Source organism: Nicotiana sylvestris, chromosome 2 (assembly GCF_000393655.2).
Source record: "Nicotiana sylvestris chromosome 2, ASM39365v2, whole genome shotgun sequence".
Lineage (NCBI taxonomy): Eukaryota > Viridiplantae > Streptophyta > Magnoliopsida > Solanales > Solanaceae > Nicotiana > Nicotiana sylvestris.
Genome location: NC_091058.1, coordinates 166,225,995 through 166,250,618, shown reverse-complemented (window position 1 = coordinate 166,250,618; position 24,624 = coordinate 166,225,995). Strand labels below are relative to the sequence as shown.

At 41.2% G+C, this 24,624-nt stretch overlaps 1 long non-coding RNA gene and 1 other non-coding gene across 2 annotated transcripts; both read right to left on the bottom strand.

Moving 5' to 3' along the window:
- Positions 1-498: 498 nt before the first annotated feature.
- Positions 499-24,259, bottom strand: LOC138886423 (uncharacterized). Its single transcript, XR_011405150.1, has 2 exons — positions 23,795-24,259; positions 499-829 (listed from the first exon to the last, which is right to left on the bottom strand). It is a non-coding gene; the product is annotated as an uncharacterized lncRNA (long non-coding RNA).
- On the bottom strand, positions 6,153-6,256 carry LOC138886617 (small nucleolar RNA R71). Its single transcript, XR_011405667.1, has one exon. It is a non-coding gene; the product is annotated as a small nucleolar RNA R71 (small nucleolar RNA).
- Positions 24,260-24,624: the final 365 nt, after the last annotated feature.

Sequence of the window (24,624 nt, the reverse complement as noted above, 5' to 3'; positions counted from 1 at the left end):
AGGGTACTCCCCTTAGCAACAAGTTCTACCAATCCCTCCACGGCTCGATACATTCTCCTAACAAAATCTTGGGCAATCTCCCTCAGATTCAATGGTGGGGTCATTCCCTCCTTAATGCTTCAAACTTGTGGATTATGGTATCGAGATTACTCATCTAGAGTATAAGACATAGCGAGGAAATTAGCTCCCTATGTTGGGTTCTACCGCACGATCTGGAGTTTTAAAGAAGGGTGAAATTCCTACATGTTCGAATAGCCTCCAACTTATAGATGTGGTCTACAACACACCGATAAGAAAGACTCTACTAGACATGGCTCCAAGACATCCTAGGACACTTTAAAACCTTAGGCTCTGATACCAAGTTTGTCACGCCCCAAAACTGAGGGACGTGACCGGTGCTCAACCGAGCAAGCCTATTAGGTTTCATTCTACCCAAAAATTAATTTATGAATAACAAGGAGATTAACTCCATAAATCCTACTTTATGAGCATTACATTGACAATTTTTATCTTTGTCTTTCATTAACAGTTCAACCATACTAACCAAATTATTACAATTAATAGATACGAAGGAACCATTCTAAGAAATGACAACATATCTAGTTTAAATTTTCAATACCCGACACCACCCACAACCTGTCTACGGAGCCTCTATATATAACTAAAGAGTAATATGGAAATGTCCGTAACAAAGCTCCAGCTATACCTCAAAATACAAAGTACATGATAAACAATGGTACAGGACCCCGAAATAAAGTGGGGCTCACCAAGTCAGCTGAAAGGGAGATGCGTCACTAGCTGCGACCAACACTGCCTGTTATGGAACCACCTACATCCATTTAAAGACGTAGCGCCCCCGGCAAAAGGGACGTTAGTGCCGTCGAATAACACTAGTATGTATAACTAAATATCATCTCATTAGAAAGAAAAACCATACAAGAACAAAGAAATCATAAGGATTCAACAAAAGCTTTAAACAATCACCACATCATCAAATAAAAGGAATCACATAGCTTTCACACAATTTCCATAGCTTTAGTTTGGGGCATTTAATTCTGTTCGTCATCATTCACAATACCACCGCTTTCTTGGGCGGAGTCCGATCACGACCCGATCGGATAGATTGCCTCATTTGAGACATGTACCTCAATCAATTCATTCTTGGTTTCCGGAATTCAATATCAGCACAATACCACCATGTGTGCGGCATGGTGTCCAATCACGGCCCGATCGGCTAGACCGCCTTACCAAGGCGTTGTTCCTTTCTCATTAGTCATCTCATTTCAATCTTTATTTTACATACATCAATTCATAGGCACTTAGGGCCACAATTATCACCTCATACTTGGCACTAGGCCACATTTCACAACTCACATTCCACATCACTTTGACTTTCAACATCAAACTTGCAATTGAAGATAATGGGCACATACAAGAGCAATTCAAGTTGTAAGCATAGAGAGGAATTCTCATGATTCGACATAATAATCACAATTTAAACTTGACTTGAAATCTAGGCTATTTAGCATATAGTTCACATTCTTTACATATCCCCAATTTACCAAGAATAGCACATTGAACACATTGAGACACACCTTTCACATATATTTTGCAACACCAAATCATTTGAAATAACTAATACTACATAAATCAAATTTCGGACTTACAATATATGCGAGGACACCATGGGAGCTCAATTTCTAAGAAGATGGGGTTTTAGCCATACATACCTTATTTAAACTTTCCTTAAGTTTCTACAATCCACCAACACCTCTAGCAATAACAATCTATAAAGAGATAGCGGGAATCGATTAATAATTAGGAAGATTACCCATGGTGTAACTGTCTTAGGAATTTTATCAAACACCTAACATGTGAAGTAGTCTACAAGGTCTGAAAATGGAAATTCCTTCCTCCCTCAACCAATTTTAACAAGAACTACCCAAATTAGTTCTTTAATATCACATACTACAACTTAGTCCCACATGCATGGCCTATTTCTAATCCCCCACAACATATTTGAACCCTTAACCTCTTACATGAAATCTTGAAAGAAGGACTTCCCCGGATGGAGAACAATCAAGTGGTTATCTTCCTTGATTCTTGAAAACTTGATTACGATTTGGGTGATTATGAAGCTAGGCTCCTTCTCTCTCTTTATCTCTCTATATGATCTCAACTCTCTCTAAAATCAGTAGAAAATGACCCCAAATAAAGCCCCAAAGCCTATATATTAAAATGGTGTCGGGTTATAAAAATAGGAAAAATAAGCCTCCGAAATCGGGTCTGCAGTCGCATAATGAACCGCAAAATAAGAATGTGGGTCGCAAAATGCATCGCGGAATTGGTGCCCAAAACTGTGCTATACTGGCCCAGCTTGCGACCAGATTTGTTATCGCAGATCAATTATGCGGACCACATAATGGTTTTGCGATCGCAGAATTGACACAGGATCACATTTTTCCAGCCTTTGGTAATTTGATCATAACTTTGTGTAGGAATGTCCAAATGACTAACGGTTTGAAGTGTTTGAAACTAGACTCGAAAACCTTTCATATGATAGGTTGTTCATCACATAAAACCTTATATATATATATATATATATATATTTAGATATATATATATATTTAGATATGCTCGTTCAAATTGTGGACTTGTGCAAACTAATTTGGAATTTTAGCCCATTATGATATTTTCTAACTTGACTTAGACTTAGGCCTCCCATTAGACCCCACATTATTTATTATATGACTTATACACTTATTTACCAAATCCAATTGATGCCCATCATGTTAATAGCACATAAAACATTATAATTAGCCTACATGGCACCACGAAATCCTAATTTACTTAGCGAAATTTTTCGGGGCCTTACAAAACAAATAAGAGCAACCATAATAAATAAAATCAAGAGTCTGTATCACATTCCCAACATATCATGACTGTCCGTGAAGGCGCTACCTCAATTAAACCCAAATCAGAGCCAGTTTCGATTATTAAGCACGAAGTTGCCGAGGAGAACTGCCCGATCCCATAATAATAGTGGTACTCAATTCTGTTGAGGCGAACGGCCCGATCCTATAAGAATATTATTTCCATCATACTGTCGAAGCTAACGACCCGATCCCGTAGGAGTGGTGATATCATACTGCCGAGGGGAACGGAAGACATGGATTTTTATGCTTACAATTTTGTCATTAGTTTACATTATTAAATTGCTTTACTGTTATTCATCTCTCCGTTTCCCATTACATTTAGTTATTATATTTCTTTTTTGTTTATCTTGTCCTAGTAGGTGTCTTGACCGGGTCTCATCACTACTCTATCGAGGTTAGGCTTGATACTTACTAGGTACCATTATGGTGTACTTATACTATATTTCTGTACATCTTTTTGTGCATATCTAGGTATGCCTGCCCATGCTGGACGTTAGCAATTGATTTGTAGCTGTTTTCCAGAGACTTCGAAAAGCCTAGTTTTAGCCATTTTAATTAGCAGAAAGCAATTCTCTTCTCATTAATTAGCAGAAAGCAAGTAATATAATTTCTCACAGCTATAGTAGGGACCAATTAGACTAAGTGAACTTTTGTTATATTTCTGACTTCTTTCTAACCTAATGATCTTTCATCTTGGTACAAACTTCGCAGGAGCTATCTCTGTTAGTATAAAACCTTCTATCCTTTATCAAATTAATTACTAAAAATGCTATTTTAACTCTGCTCTATCAAAGCACAAGATGATGTTGAAGGTTTACCAACACATGAACTATTTCAATGATCAGAAAGGAAGGAAACAACAATAATTATGTTTAGGCCCAAGTTATCTCGGTAGTGGCAGACTCAAGAATTTTAAACTAAAGGTGCTCAACGGCCTATGATCCAATTTTTAACCAGCACACCCATTATCATATCCCGAAATAGGTGCTCTATCTCTCTATTTCTTTAATTTTACTACGTTTGTGACATAAATACATATGTCTGGTCAACAATAATGGGTGCTTGAGCACCTAATAGGTACACAGTGTAGGTCTGCTGTAGATCCTGGTCAACTATATAAATTCACACTATCCATATGTCTTTCCCATACGGTAGCTAGAAAAAAGGAAAAGCATCTAGAATGAGAGGTTACAATGGATGTGTAACCTTGTTTCACATGAATAAGCTCTATATTTTGTTTAAACTGATAGTAGACGATAATCATGCAATGTAGATAATATTTACACTCCAATTTGGCCACACTTTATCAATGATTGAATGTAAAAGATAACGAAATACTCTAATTAAGAGTTTTATGCTTTGCAGGAGCCATTCCGAGCTTGGAGGAAGCTAAAAGAGTGTTTTGGAGTCAATATGGAGCATTCAAGGACAATCAGAGGATAACATGATCGAAAAGGAGAAGAAAGAGCAAGGACCAAATTTGCGGTCAGGTCCGCGATCACGGTCAGAAGTTATGTCAAATTCGCGGTCTATCCGCGATTGCAGACGGGTTATTTGGAGCCAAAAAGTTAGGGCCAATTGTGTAATTTCTAGGAGCACTCTCCTTGACCTATAAGAAGCCCAGCTCACCCAAAAAGAGGATATTGAGGTTTTTGAAGGCATGAACAGGAAAGAAGCAAGGTGGAAGAGTCGGCATAGAGTTTTCACCTTTCTTCTTCTTGTTTTTATCATTGATGATGAATACTATCGATATGATTGTGAAAACGATTATGCGCAGCTAAACTCCTAATCTAGGATTTTGATGGAACCTCTTGGAGGATAAATTTCCCGTTATGTTAATATAGATTTGCAATAATATTTTCTCTGTTTGTTCAACTATATTGTGATTGCTTTTGATGGAAGGCCCTCAATCGACTGTGCCTATTTAGTATGAATTACTTGGGAGAGAGTGCATATTTAGGTAGTTGATGAACAACATCACTCCTAACATATATTAGGGATTAATACGAAGGGTTGAAAGGTGGGATTAGGGGTAACGAAACCTTAGGTGCGATCTATGTGAGCTGTAACTAAGGCCAGCTAGTGTAATGTAGGAGAATATATCTAGTATATTGTTGTAATTACTTGGGAGAGAGTTACGACAGTCAGAGTGCTCATGATCGATAGAGAAAACTTAGGCAAATTTATAGCAAACATAGCGAAAAGGATTCCGACAAGAGGGCAAATCAGAACCTTATACCATTATCATTCTTGCTTACAAATAGTTTATAGCTAGTTCTTAATTACTGCATTTTTATTACATAATATTTAGTTAATAAACACCAATTTTGTTACTCAAATATCTCTGAATATTGAATACGTGAATTTCTGTGAGTCCAATAGTTGTGATTGATATGTTAATTCCATGTGGGATTCGACTCCGGACTTGTTAACTAGAATATATTTGCAGCGACCGCTTTGTCCTTTGTATAAGGCATAGTTGCGTGCGATTAAATTTTAGCGTCATTGCCGGGGAGTTAATAGTGTTATTGACTATAGTTAAAAAGAAGCGCAAAAATCCTTAGTGTAGTCAATTTTCTTCAATTTAAACTGACCATTGAAATTATAACGTTTGTAGACGTGGTTTTTATAGGTACATGCCTAGAAACTCCTCAAGAACTAGTGAATTGCTCGAAGCATTATCATATCCTGAGAAATTGTTCAAGGCATTGAATCGTGCAAACAAGAAAGGTAAACGACAATAGAGCTCAACCAAACAAATTGAACCAGACATGGAAGACGATTATCCAAACAACAGAGACAACGTGAATGACCCAAACGATCAGGGTGTGGAACCTCTTGTGCTAGAAACAACACTATATGATTGGGCACAACCCACCGCTGATAACTTAGCAACTGCCATTGTAGTCCCTTAGATATAAGCAGATTCATTCTAGATCAAAAATAACATGCTACATTTGTTGTAGAACGAAGGACTGTTCTCTGGGTCATACATTGAAGACCCTCAACAGCATTTAAAGAATTTCCTGTCAATCTGTGCCATGCAGAGACAACAAAATGTGACACCGAAAGCAATACGTTTGTTGTTGTTTCCATTCTCAGTGATAGGAGCAGCTCAGACTTGGCTTAATTTGCTCCCCATAAACTCCATCACTACTTGGGAGGAATTAGTCAAGCAACATTTGAACAAATTTCATCCACCCAACAAGACTGCTCAGCAAATTGATGAGATATTGAGCTTCAGACAGAAACCAACTTAGATGCTACAAGAAATATGGGAGAGATTCAAGGGTCTGCTAGTTATGTGTCCACATCATGTTATTTCGGAGCAAATGTTGGGGTAGAGATTTTACATGGGTTTAGTAGATAGTTTGAAAGCTAATGTTGATGCTTCAACAAGCGGAGCATTTTTGAGTAAAAAATTCAGAGAGAGCAAGATCTTACTTGACAAGATATCACAAAATTCAGGATGGACAACAAGAAACGCTCCAATCACTCTTGTGGTTCACTTAGTGGCTCTAGACCCGAATAACTCCATAGCTAAAAATATGCCCACTCTACTGACACAAATGAGCATCCTCACCAAAAAGGTTGACGAATCAGGCCAGAAGCAGCAGGTACACATAGTTGATGCAACTAATGGGGGTTTATGCATGCATGAATCAACCATATGTCTGCTTGTGGAGTGCGGAAGGTGATTACCAACAATATCAGGAGAACATGAATTATGTGGCCAACTACGGGGGACTGTGACCAGGTGGTCAGAATTGGGGTAAGTAGAATCAACAATATAGACCAGCTCATTAGCAGTATAACAACAACAATAACCATGGGGCTATGCGACCACAGGGGCAAACGATGTCTTACCAAAGGCAACAAGGGTACAACCAACAAAATCAGTAGCAGGCTTATCAACAACCTCCACAACAATAGATTGTGAGACAAGAAGATGGGTTTGCTAAACTTGAGGGAATGATGAAACAAGTGATTAGGTCCACTGGAAAACTAGCTGACAGAGTAGACTCACATGAGTCAGCGATAAAGAATATTGAGATTTGATTAGGACAGATTTCCATGGCCCTAAATAATCGTCCTCATGGGATGTTACCTGCAGACACCCAAATCAATCCAAAAGAGCAGGGCCCGAAGTAGCTGATGGCAGTGAGTCTCCGAAATGGTAGAGACTTAGATCTGGAGTAAGAAATTGCTCATGAAAGAAGACTGACAGAGACATTGGTGCCAGTACCCATTGAGCTAGACAATTCAATAGGGTTAACTAAGGTGACGGTACATCATGCATAAAAGAACACCAACAAAGAAGAAAATGTTGTGAAAGAGATGGAGGTTGCACCGGAGCCGACAATAGAAGTAGAGCCTGAACAAGAGAAAAATCAAATCACAGGGAAGAAGCGGCCACCAACACCATTCCCACAGAGATTGGCCAAGTATCAGAAAGATGAGCAGTGTAAGAAATTCTTGGAGATGTTGAAGCAAATTCAGGTAAACATTCCACTGATTGATGCCTTAAAGGAGATGCCTGGTTATTTGAAGATGATGAAAGACTTGATGTCCCGCAAGTTCGACTTTCAAGACTTGGCCACGGTTACATTGACTCAGACCTGCAGTGCTGTTGTAACGAGACCCATAGCTGAGAAGTTGTCTGACCCTGGGAGTTTTACAATCCCTTACACAATAGGCAACTTTCATTTGCTAAGGCACTGTGTGATGTGGGAGCAAGCATAAACCTTATGCCCCTGGCTATCTACAAAAGTCTAGGCATTGGAAGAGCTATACCCATGTCTATGTTACTACAACTGGCTGATCGAACAGTGAAGAGGCCCTCTGGGATTCTACATGATGTATTGGTACAGGTTGGGAAGTTTGTGTTCCCAGAAGATTTTGTCATCCTTGACTGTCGGGTTGACAAGGAAATTCCCATAATTTTGATAAGGCCATTTTTGGCCACTGGGAGAGCCTTAATATTGTGAAAATGGAGAGCTCAAGATGATATTAAACGATAAAGAGATCACGTTCAACGTGCAGAAATCTATGCGGAGACCAAGCGAATTTGCTAATTGCTCTCTAATAGATGTGGTGGATGTAGTTTTGGAGAAGGAAGATGAGGCACTTAACATTAAAGACCATTTAGTAGCCTGTCTCATGAACTTAGATGAATCTAATGGAGAAGAGTTGGCAGAGTGGGTACTTGACCTTGAAGGCCAAGGTTTTTGGAGAAGGGAGCTTCAATTTAAGCCTTTGCACTTAGAGGAAAGAAAAACTCATCTACATAAGCCGTCAATAGAAGAGCCACCGAAGTTGGAACTGAAGCCACTTCCATCCCATCTCAAGTATGCATTCTAAAGACCTGACTCAACTTTACCTGTTATTACCTCAGCTAGTTTGTTAGATGTGCAGGCAGAACAAATTTTGCAGGTATTGACTGAGTGCAAGACTGCAATTGGGTGGACCATTGCAAACATTAAGAGGATCAGCCCGGCCTTCTATATGCATAAGATTCTTCTGGAAGATGGGCACAAACCTTCTAGAGAACATCAAAGAAGGTTGAACTCCAACATGAAAGAAGTGGTGAAAAGGAAGTGATTAAATGGTTAGATGCGTGAATCATATTCCCCCTCTGTAATAGCAACTGGGTTAGCCCAGTGCAATGTGTACCAAAAAAGGGAGGCATGACGGTAGTGAAAAATAAGAAGAACGAGTTGATCTCTACACGAATAGTCATAGGTTGGTGAATCTGTATGGATTACAGGAAGTTGAACTTGGCCATCAGGAAGGACCATTTCCCACTGCCATTCATTGATCAGATACTAGATAGATTGGCAGGGAGGTCTTACTTTTGCTTTCTGGATGGGTACTCGGGGTATAATCAGATTTCTATTGCCCTTATGAAATCTATGATTTTCGGCGAATGCCGTTTGGCCTATGCAGCACACCTGCCACATTCCAAAGGTGCATGATGGCCATCTTTATAGATATGGTAGAGGAGATGATGGAGGTTTTCATGGATGACTTCTCAGTGGTGGGGAACTCATTCGATGATTGTCTTGTGAACTTGAGAAGAGTTTTGAAAAGGTGTATCGAAACTAATCTGGTACTCAACTAGGAAAAGTGACATTTCATGGTACATAAAGGTATAGTCTTGGGGAACCTAGTGTCAAGTAAAGGTATTGAGGTGGACCGCGCAAAGGTTGATGTGATAGAAAAGCTTCCACCACCCACCTCCGTCAAAGCAATCAAACCGGGTTCTATAGGAGATTTATAAAGGATTTTTCTAAAATTGCTAACCCCTTGTGTAAATTGCTTGAAAATATCACCCTTTTGTGTTTTCTGATGACTCCAGGGTAGCTTTTAAGGAATTAAAGAAGAGATTGGTAAAAACACCTATCGTAGTTGCGCCCGACTGGGAGCAACCATTTGAGCTGATGTGTGATGCGAGTGAATATGCTGTGGGAGCAGTTCTTGGGCAGAGAAAAGATAAAATCATGCATCCAATATACTATGCAAGTAGAACGGTGAGTGGAGCCCAGCTAAATTACACTGTGACCGAGAAAGAGATGTTGGCAGTGGTGTTCGCATTTGACAAATTCATGTGTGACGATCCGGCCAGTCGTCTCATGAGTGACCATTCTGTTTCCCTCATTTCCTCTTCTTATTTCTTTGTCTATCGGTTATATATGTGATTGGGTTGGTTGGCTCGGGTTCGAAAAGGATTTGGTAAGGTTTGAGACACTTAGTCTCTTTTGAGGAAGCTTAAGTTGGAAAAGTCAACCGGATGTTGACGTATGTGTTAGAGGGATCGGATGTGAGTTCCAATGGTTGGGATAGCTTTTGGAGGTGATTTTAGACTTAGGAGAATGATTAGAATGTGTTTTGGAGGTCCAGAGTAGATTTAGGCTTGAATTGGCGAAATTGGATTTTTGGCGTTTTTCGGTTGATAGGTGAGATTTTGATATAGGGGTCAGAATGGAATTCTGAGAGGTTCAGTAGTTCTGTTGTGTCATTTGGGATGTGTGTGAAAAATTGAAGGTCATTCGGATGTGGTTTGGTTGAGTTTTTTTATCAAAAGCGGAATTCAGAATATTTTGAAAACTTAGGCTTGAATCCGATGAGTTTTGGTTAATCGATGTTGTTTGAGGTGTTTTGAAGATTGGTATAAGTTTGAATAAGGTTTTGGGATATGTTGGTGCTTTTGGTTGAGGTCCTGGGGGCCTCGGGGTGATTTCGGATGGTTGACAAAGAGTTTGGAATTTTGGAGAAGCTGCAGATTTTCTGCTTCTGGTGTTTCCGCACCTGCTGATTGGGGACCGCAGGTACAATGCTGCAGATGCGTGAAGGGGGCCGCAAAAGCAGAAAATGGCTGGGAAGGCAGGAACCACAAATGCGGTTATGGGACCGCACCTGCGAAGGCGCAGATGCGGAGTGAGCATCGCAGATGCGATTTTGGTCGCTTTACTGAAAACCGCAGAAGCTGTTAATTGGCCGCAAATGCGGTACCGCAGAAGCGAGAATTGGGCCTCATATGCAAAAATGCCTGGTCCAGAAAGTATAAATTGTTTCCTTCACGATTTTTGAGCTATTCCATCATTTTTAAGTCAGCTTTGGAGCTTTTTGGACGATTTTGAAGAAGTATTTCAAGGGAACTTCATTGAGGTAAGGATTTTGGACCTAAAACTCGTTTCCATGGTATTATTTCACGGATTAGGCTTGTAATTAATGGAATTTTAGTATCAAAGTTTGGGGAAACTAGGGCTTGGAAACTTAGACCTTTGATTGAGGATTTGAAGGACCATTTGAGGTCGGATTTCAGAACTTTTGATATGTATGAACTCGTGGGAAGATAAGGAATCTATTGATGTAAAAATTATTGAATTCTGAGATGTGGGCCCAGGGGTCGAGTTTTGGTAATTTCGGGATTTGTGGTGTATATTGATTATTTTTGCTTGGGCTTCGTTCCCTTAGCATATTTTGACGTCGTGATTCTAATTTTGGATAGATTCGACGTGAGTGGAGGCCGATTCGAGGGGCAAAGGAATCGCGGGCTAGAGTTCGGACCGGATTGAGGTGAGTAATGATTGTAAATGATGTCCTGAGGGTATGAAACTACGGACATCATAGTGCTATATTGAGGTGATGCACACGCTAGATGACGAGCGTGGGGCCGTGCACTATTCCATCCCGAATGACTGTTTTACCACGTATTTGACTGAAAACGATTTGTTATCATCATGTTTTGGTCTGAATGTCATATTTGGGCTTCGTGCCAACTATTTGAACCCTTAGAGGATTTTTATTGATATTTCCTCACTTTTTTGACTTTATACTTGAACTCAGTCATCCTATATTCTACTATTTTCATAACTCAACCATGTTTACTCTACTTTAATACTTAAATGATATTTTGGGCTGAGCACTATGTTTTACTATTGCCCGAGTGGTTGTGAGATTCTGACTAAGTAAGGTCGAGGGCCTATGTTATGAGGAAACACTGATTATGACTATGAGGCCAAGGGCCTGAGATATGTACGCCACGAGGTGGCTTGTTAATATGAGGCAAAGGGCCTAGTGATGATGTCACGATATGGATTGATATTGCGCTTGGGACGAAAGGGGCCCCTCCAGGAGTCTGCACACCCTCAATGATCGCGGGTACCCATTGTGATGTGAGATATAGCCCGAGGGGCTGGTATTGTTGACATTATGCCCGAGGGGAAATCCTTTATGTGTTTATCTGTCTTATTTGTCTGTCATTTACCTGCTTAATTGTTAAAAAGGTGTTTCATGAAGTTTGAACTGAATTGAAATGACTTTACTCATTATCACTACTTCATTGCTTTTACTGGCTTTTACTGCTGTCGTATAGTCTATAATGTGCCTTACGTGATTTCTTTCTTTCAATATTTATTTATGATTATTACTCACTGAGTTGGAGTACTCACTTTACTCCCTGCACCATGTATGCAGATTCAGGCGCATCTGGTCCCGCTACCGAGTGTTGATCTTTCTAGCTCAGGCGGATCTGAGATTCTCTAGGTATCTACTGGCGTTCACAGCCCAGAGCTTCTTCCCTTATCTTATTTCTCTTTGTTTTAGATTTGTATTGAACTCTGTAGACTTTTTTGTCTTATTTCGAATTTTTAGATGCTCATGGCTAGTGACACCTCGGTATCAGGTTGTGTTGATTTTGTATTCCGCAAATTGAATTATTCACCATATTTTTGGGGTTTTATTATGTTTAATGGCTTAATTCTTATTGTGATTATTCAAAACTGAAATGGGAAAGAGTTGGTTGACCTTGTCTTCACGAGAGGCGCCATCACGACCGGGTCTGGGTTTGGGGTCGTGACAAGTTGGTATCAGAGCTTAGGTTACATAGGTCTCACGAGTCATGAGCAGGTTTAGTAGAGTCTCGCGGATCGGTATGGAGACGTCTGTATTTATCCTCGAGAGGCTGTAGAACCTTTAAGAAAACTTCATATTCTTGAAATTCTTGTCATGCGAATTTGTTGATCCGAGTACTAAACTTCTGTCATTCTATTCTCTCACAGATGGTGAGGACACGCGCTACTGGCCAGGATGGACGACCACCGGTACCACCATCTGTGGCTACTAGAGGTCGAGGACGCGGTCTTGGTCGCGATCACGGTAGGGGCAGAGGTGTGGCCCGCACAGTAGCTAGGGCAGCACCTGCAGATCCACCAGCCGCCTTAGTTCAGGATCAAGTCCCAGTTGTGGACGCTCCAGCAGCACTAGCTCAGGCACCAACTGTACCCATTGTGATTCCGGGTCTTCAGGAGGCCTTGGCTCAGATTCTATTGGTTTGCACTGGCCTAGCTTAGGCAGTTTCAGTCACTACAGCCGCAACTGCTTCTTAGGCCGGGGGAGGCACTCAAACTCCCGCCGCTCGCACACCTGAGCAGGTCGTGCAGGGACTCCAAACACCGGGGGCATATCTAGCCCAGCCGGTTACAGCTGCTCAGGACTATGTTGTTCCTGCCATATTAGAGGACGAGCAACATAGGTTGGAGATGTTTGGTAGACTTCAGCCTCCGACCCTCAGTGGTGCAGAAGTTATGGATGCCCAGGGTTTCTTGGATAAGTGTCAGAGGATGCTTCGTACAACGGGTATTCTGGAGACCAGCGGGGTCGCTTTCACTACTTATCAGTTTTCTGGAGCTGCCTTTACTTGGTGGGAGACTTTTGAGAGGCGTAGGCCTGTTGGTGCAGCAAACCTAACCTGGCAGCAGTTCTCCGTTCTCTTTCTGGAGAAGTATGTGCCTCTGTCTCGTAGAGAGGAGCTGTTTAGGCAGTTTGAGTGGTTGCGTCAGGGAGAGATGACTGTGATGCGGTATGAGATAAGGTTCTCCGAGTTAGCTCATCATACTATTTGGTTGGTTCCGATAGATAGAGAGAGTATTAGGAGGTTTGTTGATGGCCTCACTTATCAGCTTCGTATTCTTATAACCAGGGAGAGGGTGATTGGTTCTACCTTTGAGGAGGTTGTAGACATTGTTTGGGAGATTGAGTTTGTTCGTCGCCAGGAGAGAGAGGAGAGGGAGGCCAAGAGGCCTCGAGGATCTGGTAGTTATAGCGGTGCTCCTTCAAGAGGTCAGTTTCAGCACAACAGAGGTCATCCATTCAAGCATGCTCAGCCAGCTCGCCCAGGTTATTGTAGGGCGTCATCAGGTCATGGTTCTCACAGTTCTCATTAGAGCCATTCATCACTTAGTGCCCTTCCAGCTCAGAGTTCATCCCGTGCTCCATCAGTTTAGGGCTCATCTATTCCAGGCGCATCTGCTAGTCACTCCGGTACGAGGAGTTTCCCTTCAGTCCCCTTCTCCAGCACCTGGGAGTTGTTATGAGTGTGGAGAGATGGGTCATATATGGAGGCAGTGTCCTCGTCGTCTTGCGGGTTCATCTCAACAGAGGGGTCAGTCATCGGCTTCAGCGCCAGTTACTTCACCACCACCCACCCACCCAACTAAGGGTGGAGGTCAGTCAGCTAGAGGTCGCCCTAGAGGGGGAGGTCACTCAGGTGGCGGTCAGGCCCGTTTCTATGCATTTCCAAGCAAACCCGATGTTATTGCTTCAGATGTTGTTATCATAGGTTATTTCAGTCTGCCACAGAGATGTCTCTGTATTATTTGACCCCGGTTCCACCTTTTCTTATGTGTCATCATACTTTGCTCATTATTTGGGTATGCCCTGTGAGTCTCTTATTTCACTTGTTCATGTATCTACCCTGGTGGGCGATACTGTTATTGTAGACCGTGTGTACCGGTCGTGTGTGTTGACTATTAGGGGTCTGGAGACCCATGTGGATCTTTTATTATTGTGTATGGTGGATTTCGATGTCATTTTGGGCATGGATTGGCTATCTCCATGTTGTTCTATTCTAGACTGTCATTCTAAGACAGTCACATTGGCTATACCGGGTGTGCCATGGATTGAGTGGTGAGTTGTGACTGATTATATTCCCAGTAGAGTGATCTCATTCTTGAAATCCCAGTGTATAGTTGGGAAGGGTTGTCTTTCGTATCTAGCCTTTGTGAGGGATGTCAGTGCTGAGACTCCCAGTATTGATTCTGTTCCAGTTGTAAGGGATTTTCCAGATGTGTTTCCGCAGACTTACCGGGCATGCCACCGGACAGGGATATTGATTTTGGTATTGACCTAGTGCCGGGCACTAAAACCCATTTCTATTCCGCCATATCGTATGGCACCAGCAGAGTTGAAGGAGTTAAAGGAGCAGTTTCAGGAACTCCTTGATAAGGGGTTCATTCGGCCTAGTGTGTCACCTTGGGGTGCGCCATTTCTATTTGTGAAGATGGATGGCACTATTAGGATGTGCATTGATTATAGGCAATTGAACAAAGTAATAGTTAAGAACAAGTATCCTTTGCCTCGCATTGATGATTTATTCGACCAGCTTCAGGGAGCGAGAGTGTTCTCCAAGATTGATCTCCGTTCAGGTTATCACCAGTTGAAGATTAGGGAATCGGATATTCTTAAGACAGCTTTTAGGACCCGATATGGTCATTATGAGTTCTTGTTGATGTCTTTTGGGCTGACCAATGCCCCAGCAACATTCATGCATTTGATGAACAACGTGTTCCGGCCTTATCTCAACTCTTTTTCATATTCTTCATTGATGATATTCTGGTGTATTCGCGTAGTCAGGAGGAGAACGCGGGGCATTTGAGAGTTGTCTTGCAGCAATTGAGGGAGGAGAAACTTTATGCAAAATTCTCCAAGTGTGAGTTTTGGCTCAGTTCAGTGGCTTTCTTGGGGCACGCGGTGTCTAGTAAGGGTATCCAGGTTGATTCGAAGAAGATAGAGGCGGTTCAGAGTTGTCCCAAACCCTCCTTAGCCATAAAGATTCACAGCTTTCTTGGTTTGGTGGGTTACTATCATCAGTTTGTTTAGGGATTCTCGCCTATCGCATCGCCCTTGACCAAGTTGACTTAGAAGGGTGTTTTATTAGTATGGTCGGACGAGTGTGAGGAGAGCTTTTAGAAGCTCAAGACAGCCTTGACCACAGCTCCAGTGTTAGTCTTGTCATCAGCTTCAAGTTTATATACCGTGTATTGTAATGCTTCGAGAGTTGGTATTGGGTGTGTGTTGATGCAGGAGGGTAGATTTATTGCTTATACTTCTCGTCAGTTGAAACCCCATGAGAAAAACTACCCCGTTCATGATTTGGAGTTAGCTGTCATAGTTCACGTGTTGATGATTTGGAGCCATTACTTGTATGGTGTGTCGTGTGAGGTATGTACTGATCATTGTAGCCTCCATCACTTGTTCAATTAGAAGGATCTTAATTTGAGGTAGCGGAGATGGTTGGAGTTGCTAAAGGATTATGATATTACTATATTGTACCATTCGGGAAAGGCCAATGTGGTGGCCGATGCTTTGAGCCGAAAAGCGGTGAGTATGGGGAGTTAGGCATATATTTAAATTGGGGAGAGACCTCTTGCAGTTGATGTTTAGACCTTGGCCAATCGGTTCGTGAGGTTAGATATTTCGGAGCCCAGTCGGGTATTAGCTTGTGTGGTTTCTCGGTCTTCCTTATATGATCGCATCAGAGAGCGCTAGTATGATGATCCGCATTTGCTTGTCCTTAAGGACAGAGTTCAGCATGATGATGCCAGAGATATGACTATTGGTGATGATGGGGTGTTGAGAATGCAGGGCCGGATATGTGTGGCCAATGTGGATGGGCTTAGGGAGTTGATTCTGAAAGAGGCCCATAGCTCGCGGTATTCCATTCATCTGGGTGCCGCAAAGATGTATCAGGATTTGAGGCAGCATTATTGGTGGAGGAGAATGAAGAAAAACATTGTAGGATTTTTAACTCGGTGTCTCAATTGTCAGTAGGTGAAATATGAGCATCAGAGACCGGGTGGCTTGCTTCAGTGAATGGATATTCCCGAGTGGAAGTGGGAGCGGATCACTATGGACTTTGTAGTTGGACTTCCATGAACTTTAAAGAAGTTTGATGCTATTTGGGTGATTGTGGATCGGCTGACCAAGTCCGCGTACTTCATTCCTGTGTGTACGACCTATTTTTCAGAGCGGTTGGCAGAGATCTATATCTGGGAGATTGTTTGTTTGCTTGGTGTCCCAGTCTCCATCATTTCAGATAGGGGCAACCAGTTTACATCGCTATTTTGGAGGTTTTTGCAGCGAGAGTTGGGTACTCAGGTTGAGTTGAGCACAACCTTTCACCCTCAGACGGATGGGCAGTCCGAACGCACTATTCAGATATTAGAGGACATGTTGTTGCTTGTGTCATTAATTTCGGAGGGTCATGGGATCAGTTTCTACCGCTTGTAGAGTTTGCTTATAACAACAGCTACCAGTCGAGTATTCAGATGGATCCATATGAGGCTTTGTATAGGAGGCGGTGTAGATCTCCAATTGGTTGGTTTGAGCCGGGTGAGGCTAGACTATTGGGAACAGACTTGGTGCAGGATGCTTTAGAAAAGGTGAAGGTGATTTAGGAGAGGCTTCGTACCGACAGTCAAGGCAGAAGAGTTATGTTGACAGGAAGGTTCGAGATGTGTCCTACATGGTTGGTGAGAAGGTTTTGTTGAAGGTTTCCCCCATGAAGGGTGTCATGAGATTTGGGAAGAAAGGTAAATTGAGTCCTCAGTTCATAGGGCCTTTTGAGGTGCTTCAGAGGATTGGGGAGGTGGCTTATGAGCTTACTTTGCCACCCAGCTTGTCGAGTGTGCATCCGGTATTTCATGTTTCTATGCTCCGAAAGTATATTGCGGATCCGTCTCATGTTCTGGATTTCAGCATGGTTCAGTTAGATGATGATTTGACCTATGATGTGGAGCCAATAGTTATTTTGGGTCGTCAGGTTCGAAAGTTGAGGTCAAAGGATATAGCTTCAGTGAAAGTGCAGTGGAGAGGTCGGCCCGTGGAGGAGGCTACCTGGAAGGCCAAGCAGGAGATGCAGAGCAGATATCCTCATCTGTTTGAGGCTTCAGGTATGTTTTTTGACTCGTTCGAGGACGAATGTTTGTTTAAGTTGGGGAGGATGTGACAACCCGGCCAGTCGTCTCATGAGTTACCTTTCGTTTCCCCCATTTCTGCTTCTTATTGCTTTGTCTATTGGTTCTATATGTGATCGAGTTGGTTGGCTCGGGTTCGGAAAGGATTTGGTAAGGTTTGAGACACTTAGTCTCTCTTGAGGAAGCTTAAGTTGGAAAAGTCAACCGGATGTTGACTTATGTGTTAGAGGCCTCGGATGTGAGTTTCGATGGTTCGGATAGCTTTGAGAGGTGATTTGAGACTTAGGAGCGTGATTGGAATATGTTTTGGAGGTCCGGAGTAGATTTAGGCCTGAATTGGCGAAATTAGATTTTTGGCGTTTTCCGGTTGATAGGTGAGATTTTGATATAGGGGTCAGAATGGGATTCTGAGAGTTACAGTAGTTTCGTTATGTCATTTGGGATGTGTGTGCAAATATTTCAGGTTATTCGGACATGGTTTGGTTGAGTTTGTGATCAAAAGCGAAATTCGAAAGATTTTAGAAACTTAAGCTTGAATCCGATGAGTTTTGGTTGATTCGATGTTGTTTGAGGTGTTTTGAAGATTCGTATAAGTTTGAATAAGGTTTTGGGATATGTTGGTGCTTTTGGTTGAGGTCCCGGGGGCCTCCGGGTGATTTCGGATGGTTGAAGGAGAGTTTGGAATTTTGGAGAAGCTGCAGATTTTCTGCTTCTTGTGTTTTCGCACCTGCGGATTAGGGACCGCAGGTGCGATGCCACAAATGCGTGAAGGGGGCCGCAGAAGCGGAAAATGGCTGGGAAGGCAGGAACTGCAGATGCGGTTATGGGACTGCACCTACGAAGGCGCAGATGCGAAGGGAGCATCGCAGATGCGATTTTGGTCACTTTAGTGAAAACCGCAGAAGTGGTTAATTGGCCATAAATGCGGTACTGCAAAAGTGGGAATTGAGCCGCAGATGCAAAAATGCATGGGCCAGAAAGTATAAATTGCTTCCTTCGCGATTTTTGAGTTATTCCACCATTTTTAAGTCGGCTATGGAGCTTTTTGGACAATTTTGAAGAAGGATTTCAAAGGAACTTCATTGAGGTAAGGATTTTGGACCTAAAACTCGTTTCCATGGTATTATTTTACGGATTAGGCTTGTAATTAATGGATTTTAAGGATCAAAGTTTGGGGAAACTAGGGCTTGGAAAATTAGACCTTTGATTAAGGATTTGAAGGATCATTTGAGGTCAGATTTCAGAACTTTTGTTATGTATGAACTCGTGGGGAGATAAGGAATCTATTGATGTAAAAATTATCGAATTCTAAGATGTGGGCCCGGGGTCGGATTTTGGTAATTTCGGGATTTATGTTGTATATTGATTATTTTGCTTGGGTTTCATTCCCTTAGTATATTTTGACGTCGTGATTCTGATTTTGGATAGATTCGACGCGAGTAGAGGCCGATTCGAGGGGCAAAGGCGTCGCGGGCTAAAGTTCGGATCGGATTTAGGTGAGTAATGATTGTAAATGATGTCCCAAGGGTGTGAAACCCCGGATTGCACATCGTAGTGCTATATTGAGGTGACACACACACTAGATAATGAGCGTGGGGTAGTCCACTATTGGGGATTGTGACTTAGTCCATCCCGAATGACTGTTTTACCGCGTATTTGATTGAAAACTATTTGCTATCATCATGTTTTGGGTTGATTGCCATATTTGGGCTTCGTGCCAACTATTTGACCCCTTAGAGGATTTTTATTGATATTTCCTCACTATTTTGACTTTATACTTGAACTCAGTCATGCTATATTCTACTGTTTTCATAACTCAGCCATGTTTACTTTACTTTAACACTTAAATGATATTTTGGGCTGAGCACTATATTTTACTGTTGCCCGAGTGGCTGTGAGATTCTGACTGAGTAATGTCGAGTGCCTATGTTGTGAGGAAATACTGATTATGACTATGAGGTCGAGGGCCTGAGATATGGACGCCACGAGGTGGATTGTTGATATGAGGCCGAGAGCCTAGTGATGATGCCACGAGATGGCTTGATATTGCGCTTGAGCCGAACGGGTCCCATCCAGGAGTCTGCACACCCCCAGTGAGCGCGGGTACCCATTGTGATGTGAGATATAGCCCGAGGGGCTGGTATTGTTGACATTGTGTCCAAAGGGCAATCCTTTATATGATTATCTATCTTATTTGTCTGTCATTTACCTGCTTAATTGTTAAAAAGGTGTTTCATGAAGTTTGAACTGAACTGAAATGACTTTACACATTATCACTGTTTCACTGCTTTTACTGGCTTTTACTACTTTCGTATAGTCTATAATGTGTCTTACGTGATTTCTTGCTTTTAGTCTTTATTTATGATTATTACTCGCTGAGTTGGAGTACTCACTTTACTCCCTGCACCCTGTATGCAGATTCAGGTGCATCTGGTCCCGCTACCGAGTTTTGATCTTTCCAGCTTAGGCGGATCCGAAGATTCTCTAGGTAGCTGCCGGCGTTCGCAGCCCAGAGCTTCTTCCCTTATCTTATTTCTCTTTGTTTTAGATTTGTATTGAACTCTGTAGACTTTCTTGTCTTATTTCGGATTTTTAAATGCTCATGGCTAGTGACACCCCGGTATCGGGCTGTGTTGGTTTTGTATTCCGCAAATTGAATTATTCACCGTATTTTTGGGGTTTTATTATGTTTAATGGCTTAATTCTTATTGTAATTATTTAAAACTGAAATGGAAAAGAGTCGTCTGGCCTTGTCTTCACGAGAGGCGCCATCACGACTGGGTCCGGTTTTGGGGTCGTGACATCAGGTCATACCTGTTTGTAAACCAGACAAGGAGGCAGTGTGGGTTTTTCAGGGATCGAAGTAGCACTCCGCCTCACTCACCTTTGAAGGTAAGTATTTGTTGTACATCATCAATAGTCCACTACTGTTGTCCCATAACACCACTGAAGTCAATGAACCGCGAGCTGCTTTGATCTTGTGCTTCATGAATGGCCACAATTTTGATGTGGCCAAGGTTATTCACTCTGAGATGTTCATCCATTCAACACTGAGGAGGTATGGGTACTTCTTCCCATCTCTGGTCACTAGATTGTGTCGGGTTGTAGGGGTGTCAGAGAACCCCATTGTGGGCGGCAAGGTGAAGAAAGAAACAATGTTTCGGGCTTCCAAAGTGACCATTGGGAAAGAGACGGTGGTAGACAGTTCAGCTGGTAGTGATGATTCTGATGCATTTGAGGAGGGAGATGATGAGTAGGATGAAGGGGGCTGATTTGCCCTCCCATGAGCATGTTACGGAAGCCAAAGGGTCATCCGGGGTTGGTGGGGTTACACGATTGGCAGCCTTAGAGTAAGAAATGGCAGGGTTGCGTACTACTGTCACGGACTTGGGGACTAGAGTTGATGCCTTGTCCATCCAAAATGCTAAATCAGAGAAGAAAATCATGGGCTAGTTGCGTGCGATGGGGAGAGAGTGTCACTTAGACCCCGGCATTGTCTCTGATCAAGACTGATCTTCCAGGGAAGTTCCTTTGCCTCGCATTACTTTTTGTTTTATGACATGAGGACATGACATCTTTTTAAGTGTGGGGTGGGGTTACTTCGTTGGTATGTTGTGTATATATAGGAATGTAGCTTGATTCTGCTTGATTGTAGTCATTGATTAGTTTGATTGTGGTCTTTGGTTAATTTGATTGTAGTCTTTGGTTAGTTTGATTTTGGTTTTTGGTTAGTAGTCTAAATGTGTGAATATGTGAAAATTACAAATTTTCAACTTGTCCCGACGACGGATATCACTCGACGGATTTCTTGAGGGTCTAAGTCGATATATAACAAAAATCTTTTATAGGTAGTGTATCAATTACCCCTTGTTTTTTTTTTTATCGCGGTCCCTTTCCAAGGGTTTTTGTTTGAACCGTGTTAGTTAGTTTTTTTTCTTAATTAGGTACTTGTGGGCTAAGTGCTGATATGGAAGGAGGATCTCTTAACGTCATTATGCTTTGAATACATTAGGTACTTTAATGTGATGCTTAGGCTCAATTGTTGATTCTTATTAGAGTACCTTAAATTGTATGTTCTTAACTTAGCTTAAGTACTCTGACTAGAGTGTTTCGATGATCCAATCTGGAGTGAGTCATGTGCCATGTGTGTGTGAGGATTGTTGTATTCTGTGCAATGCATTGGATGCCTATAACTCACCCTATGTGTTTGCAAAGCGAAATAGTAGTTTGTTCCGTCTTGGAAATGATATAGGCGTTTCTTTGTTAAGCCAGATATATATATATATATTACCTGCCTAATTATTATGTATCATTAGTTAACCCCTTTGCGCTTGTAATCCTGTTTCTTTGGTAACCACAGTACAAGCCTGACCCCTTTGTTTGAATTAACCATTTATTTGAACCTTTTCACCTCTCATGGGTACTTGAATTGTTATGAACCTTGTAAAAGTTAAAGTGTGGTGGTTGGTTTGGCTTTTGAGTAGAATTAATGAAATAAGGAGAAATGTGCACTGTTTTGAAAAAAGTATGAGTCACTTGAATTGAACAAAAAAAGGAAAATAATAGTTGTATTGTTGTGGAAAAAAAATATTCCTTGCTAAGTGGTGGCTTGTGATATAATTGTACTTAAAGAAGAATGGAGTTAATATATAGTGATGTGAAGGTGGAGTTATGGTTTGATATAAGTGTAGTGTTTAAATGTTAAAGTGTATGTATTAAAGTGCTTAGGGATGTGTAGTCACTCTTATACCTAAATGGATCCTACCTGTCCCGCAACCTACATTACAACCAAATAAAGTCCTAATTGATCCTAGACTGAATGAGCTCGATTACTGGAGTAGTATACTACGGGCAAGTCTATGGTGCATATTTTTGTGGCATATGAATGTTCTTTCTCAGAGTGAGTAATTCTTTCTATCTTGAGTTCCTAATTGTTCTTAACTGTTATTGTGTGTGGAACCACTCTCATTTGTTATGGAAAGGGCACTTGATTTATGAAGGAAAGTTGAGTCTTAACCTCTGCGTTAGAGTAAGTGAGTAAAGTTAGGAATATTGCGTGGCAAGGGAGAGTCGGCTCTTGAGGCGAAGATGTTACACTACTCGGCTCAATTCTTGTGAAATGTTCTTGGTGTGACAAGTTAGAGGTGTCGCTCAGTGAAATTAGGCCGTTGTAGAGTGTGGTTTGATTGCTCGAGGTCGAGAAAAGGTTTAAGTGTGGGGTGTTGATAGTGTCACACCTCCTTTTACTACACCCCGGGAAGGGTATAAAGGAGATTTTCCAATTAAAGGACAATCAAAACGGGATTATATTATTAAAAGATTCAGAGTCGCCACTTGGGATAATTTATGGTGTCCCAAGTCACCGATTCAAATCCCGAATCGAGGAAAAGATTGACTCTGTTTCACAGTCCGCGAAAGAAGAAATTCGGGTAAGGAATTCTGTTAACCCTGGAGAAGGTATTAGGCATTCCCGAGTTCTATGGTTCTAGCACGGTCGCTCAACTGTTATAATTGGCCTATTATCTAATTTTAATACATGTTTTAGCCTATGGTTCAATTTCAACTTTATAACCGCTTTTATTTAAATATTTTTTAGGAAGGTTTCAACTTTATCTAAAATATGTCTTGAACCACGTCACATAAATGCACCCGCGGTCCCCGACATAGTTTATTCGACATTGTTGAGATTTGGATTTGGGTTACATAAATGCACACCCGAATGGGGATTTACGTATCATGACCACATCACGGGAACCGTACCCGTGATCACGATAATTATTATTAATCGCGCCTAAAGCAAACTACGATATCAAGTGTTATTTCCTAAACTACTATGATTGTTGCGATGCCGAATTTATGGACAAGATATTATTGGGGAGTAAATAGGGTAGCTAACATGATCTATTACTTAGCCCAATTTCTTATAGTTCAAGACCCACCTTATGGTCCGCTAATTTTATCTACAGCCCAAATATAACTTCACCCTCCCTAGAAAATCAAGCACATTTCTGAAAGAGAAAACTTAACAACGACAAAAACTTAAAGAAGTGCATTAGATTAAAGGAAAAAGCTACTGACATAGTATTCATTATTGACAACTCATATAATGGAACCAATTTGATTAACATAAAGCTACTGTTTCTATTCAACTTTAACCATATGGGTTTAATAACAACTCAACATTGGATACACAAATTTAATAACCAAACTCAACATTGCTTACACAAGCTTAGCAAAATATGAACCCCTGAACCAGTTACAAACAAATTTCAAGAAGAAAGGCAAAACCAATTCAAAAAAAATAAAAAGAAACAAACTTACCTTGTCGATAAACAATTTTGACATCGAAGACTGTTCAAATTCAACTACCAAAGGAACTTGAACTGTAGCCTCTAAGTTAAACCTCCACCGGCGACTTCGAACCTCCGCAATAAGGAACAAGGAGTGTTGCATCTTGAACTTCACCGGGTTTTTAGTGAGCTTTTATTATTATCTTTTTTAGAGGCTGTCTTCAAAGGGGTTGGCCAATTTTCTTTTTGCAAATCAGAGAGCTCCCTGCTCTTGCGGTTGATTTTCTTATCTTTTATTTTGAGATGCCCCCTAGCTTTAGTCTAGGTCTAGGTCTTTTATAGTCAAAGTTTAGGGTTTTATGGGTATTGGGCCCAATATTTTGAACTATTCGAAATTGGGCCTTTTCCAATTAAGACCAAACAAAATTAGCCTCAATTTTCATATTCTTTCTTCTAAAACATGACACAAAAATACTACATCATTTACTAATTATTCCTACTTAAATAAAACTATTCATTCAAACAAATCTATTTTGTTATTTTTAAATATCATACTAAAAGATAAAAACTGGAAAAATCATTGTAAAATTAAGATAATATTCCTGGAACTATTTTTGTATTTTTAAATTTTATGTAAGGTAGATAAATTAAAAGTAACTAGATAAAAATATTAATTAGCTAAATAAGAGAAAATATTTTGTAATTTTTATTTTTCTTGTAATAAAATAAAGTAAAAGCGTCAAAATTAGTTGAAATAGCTATATTAGGCCTAAATTAAATATTTACATGCTAAAGAAGGTGAAATTTCGAGGAGGGTCAAAAATCACATTTTTACAGTTGCCCCTCTTTGACTGGAAACGC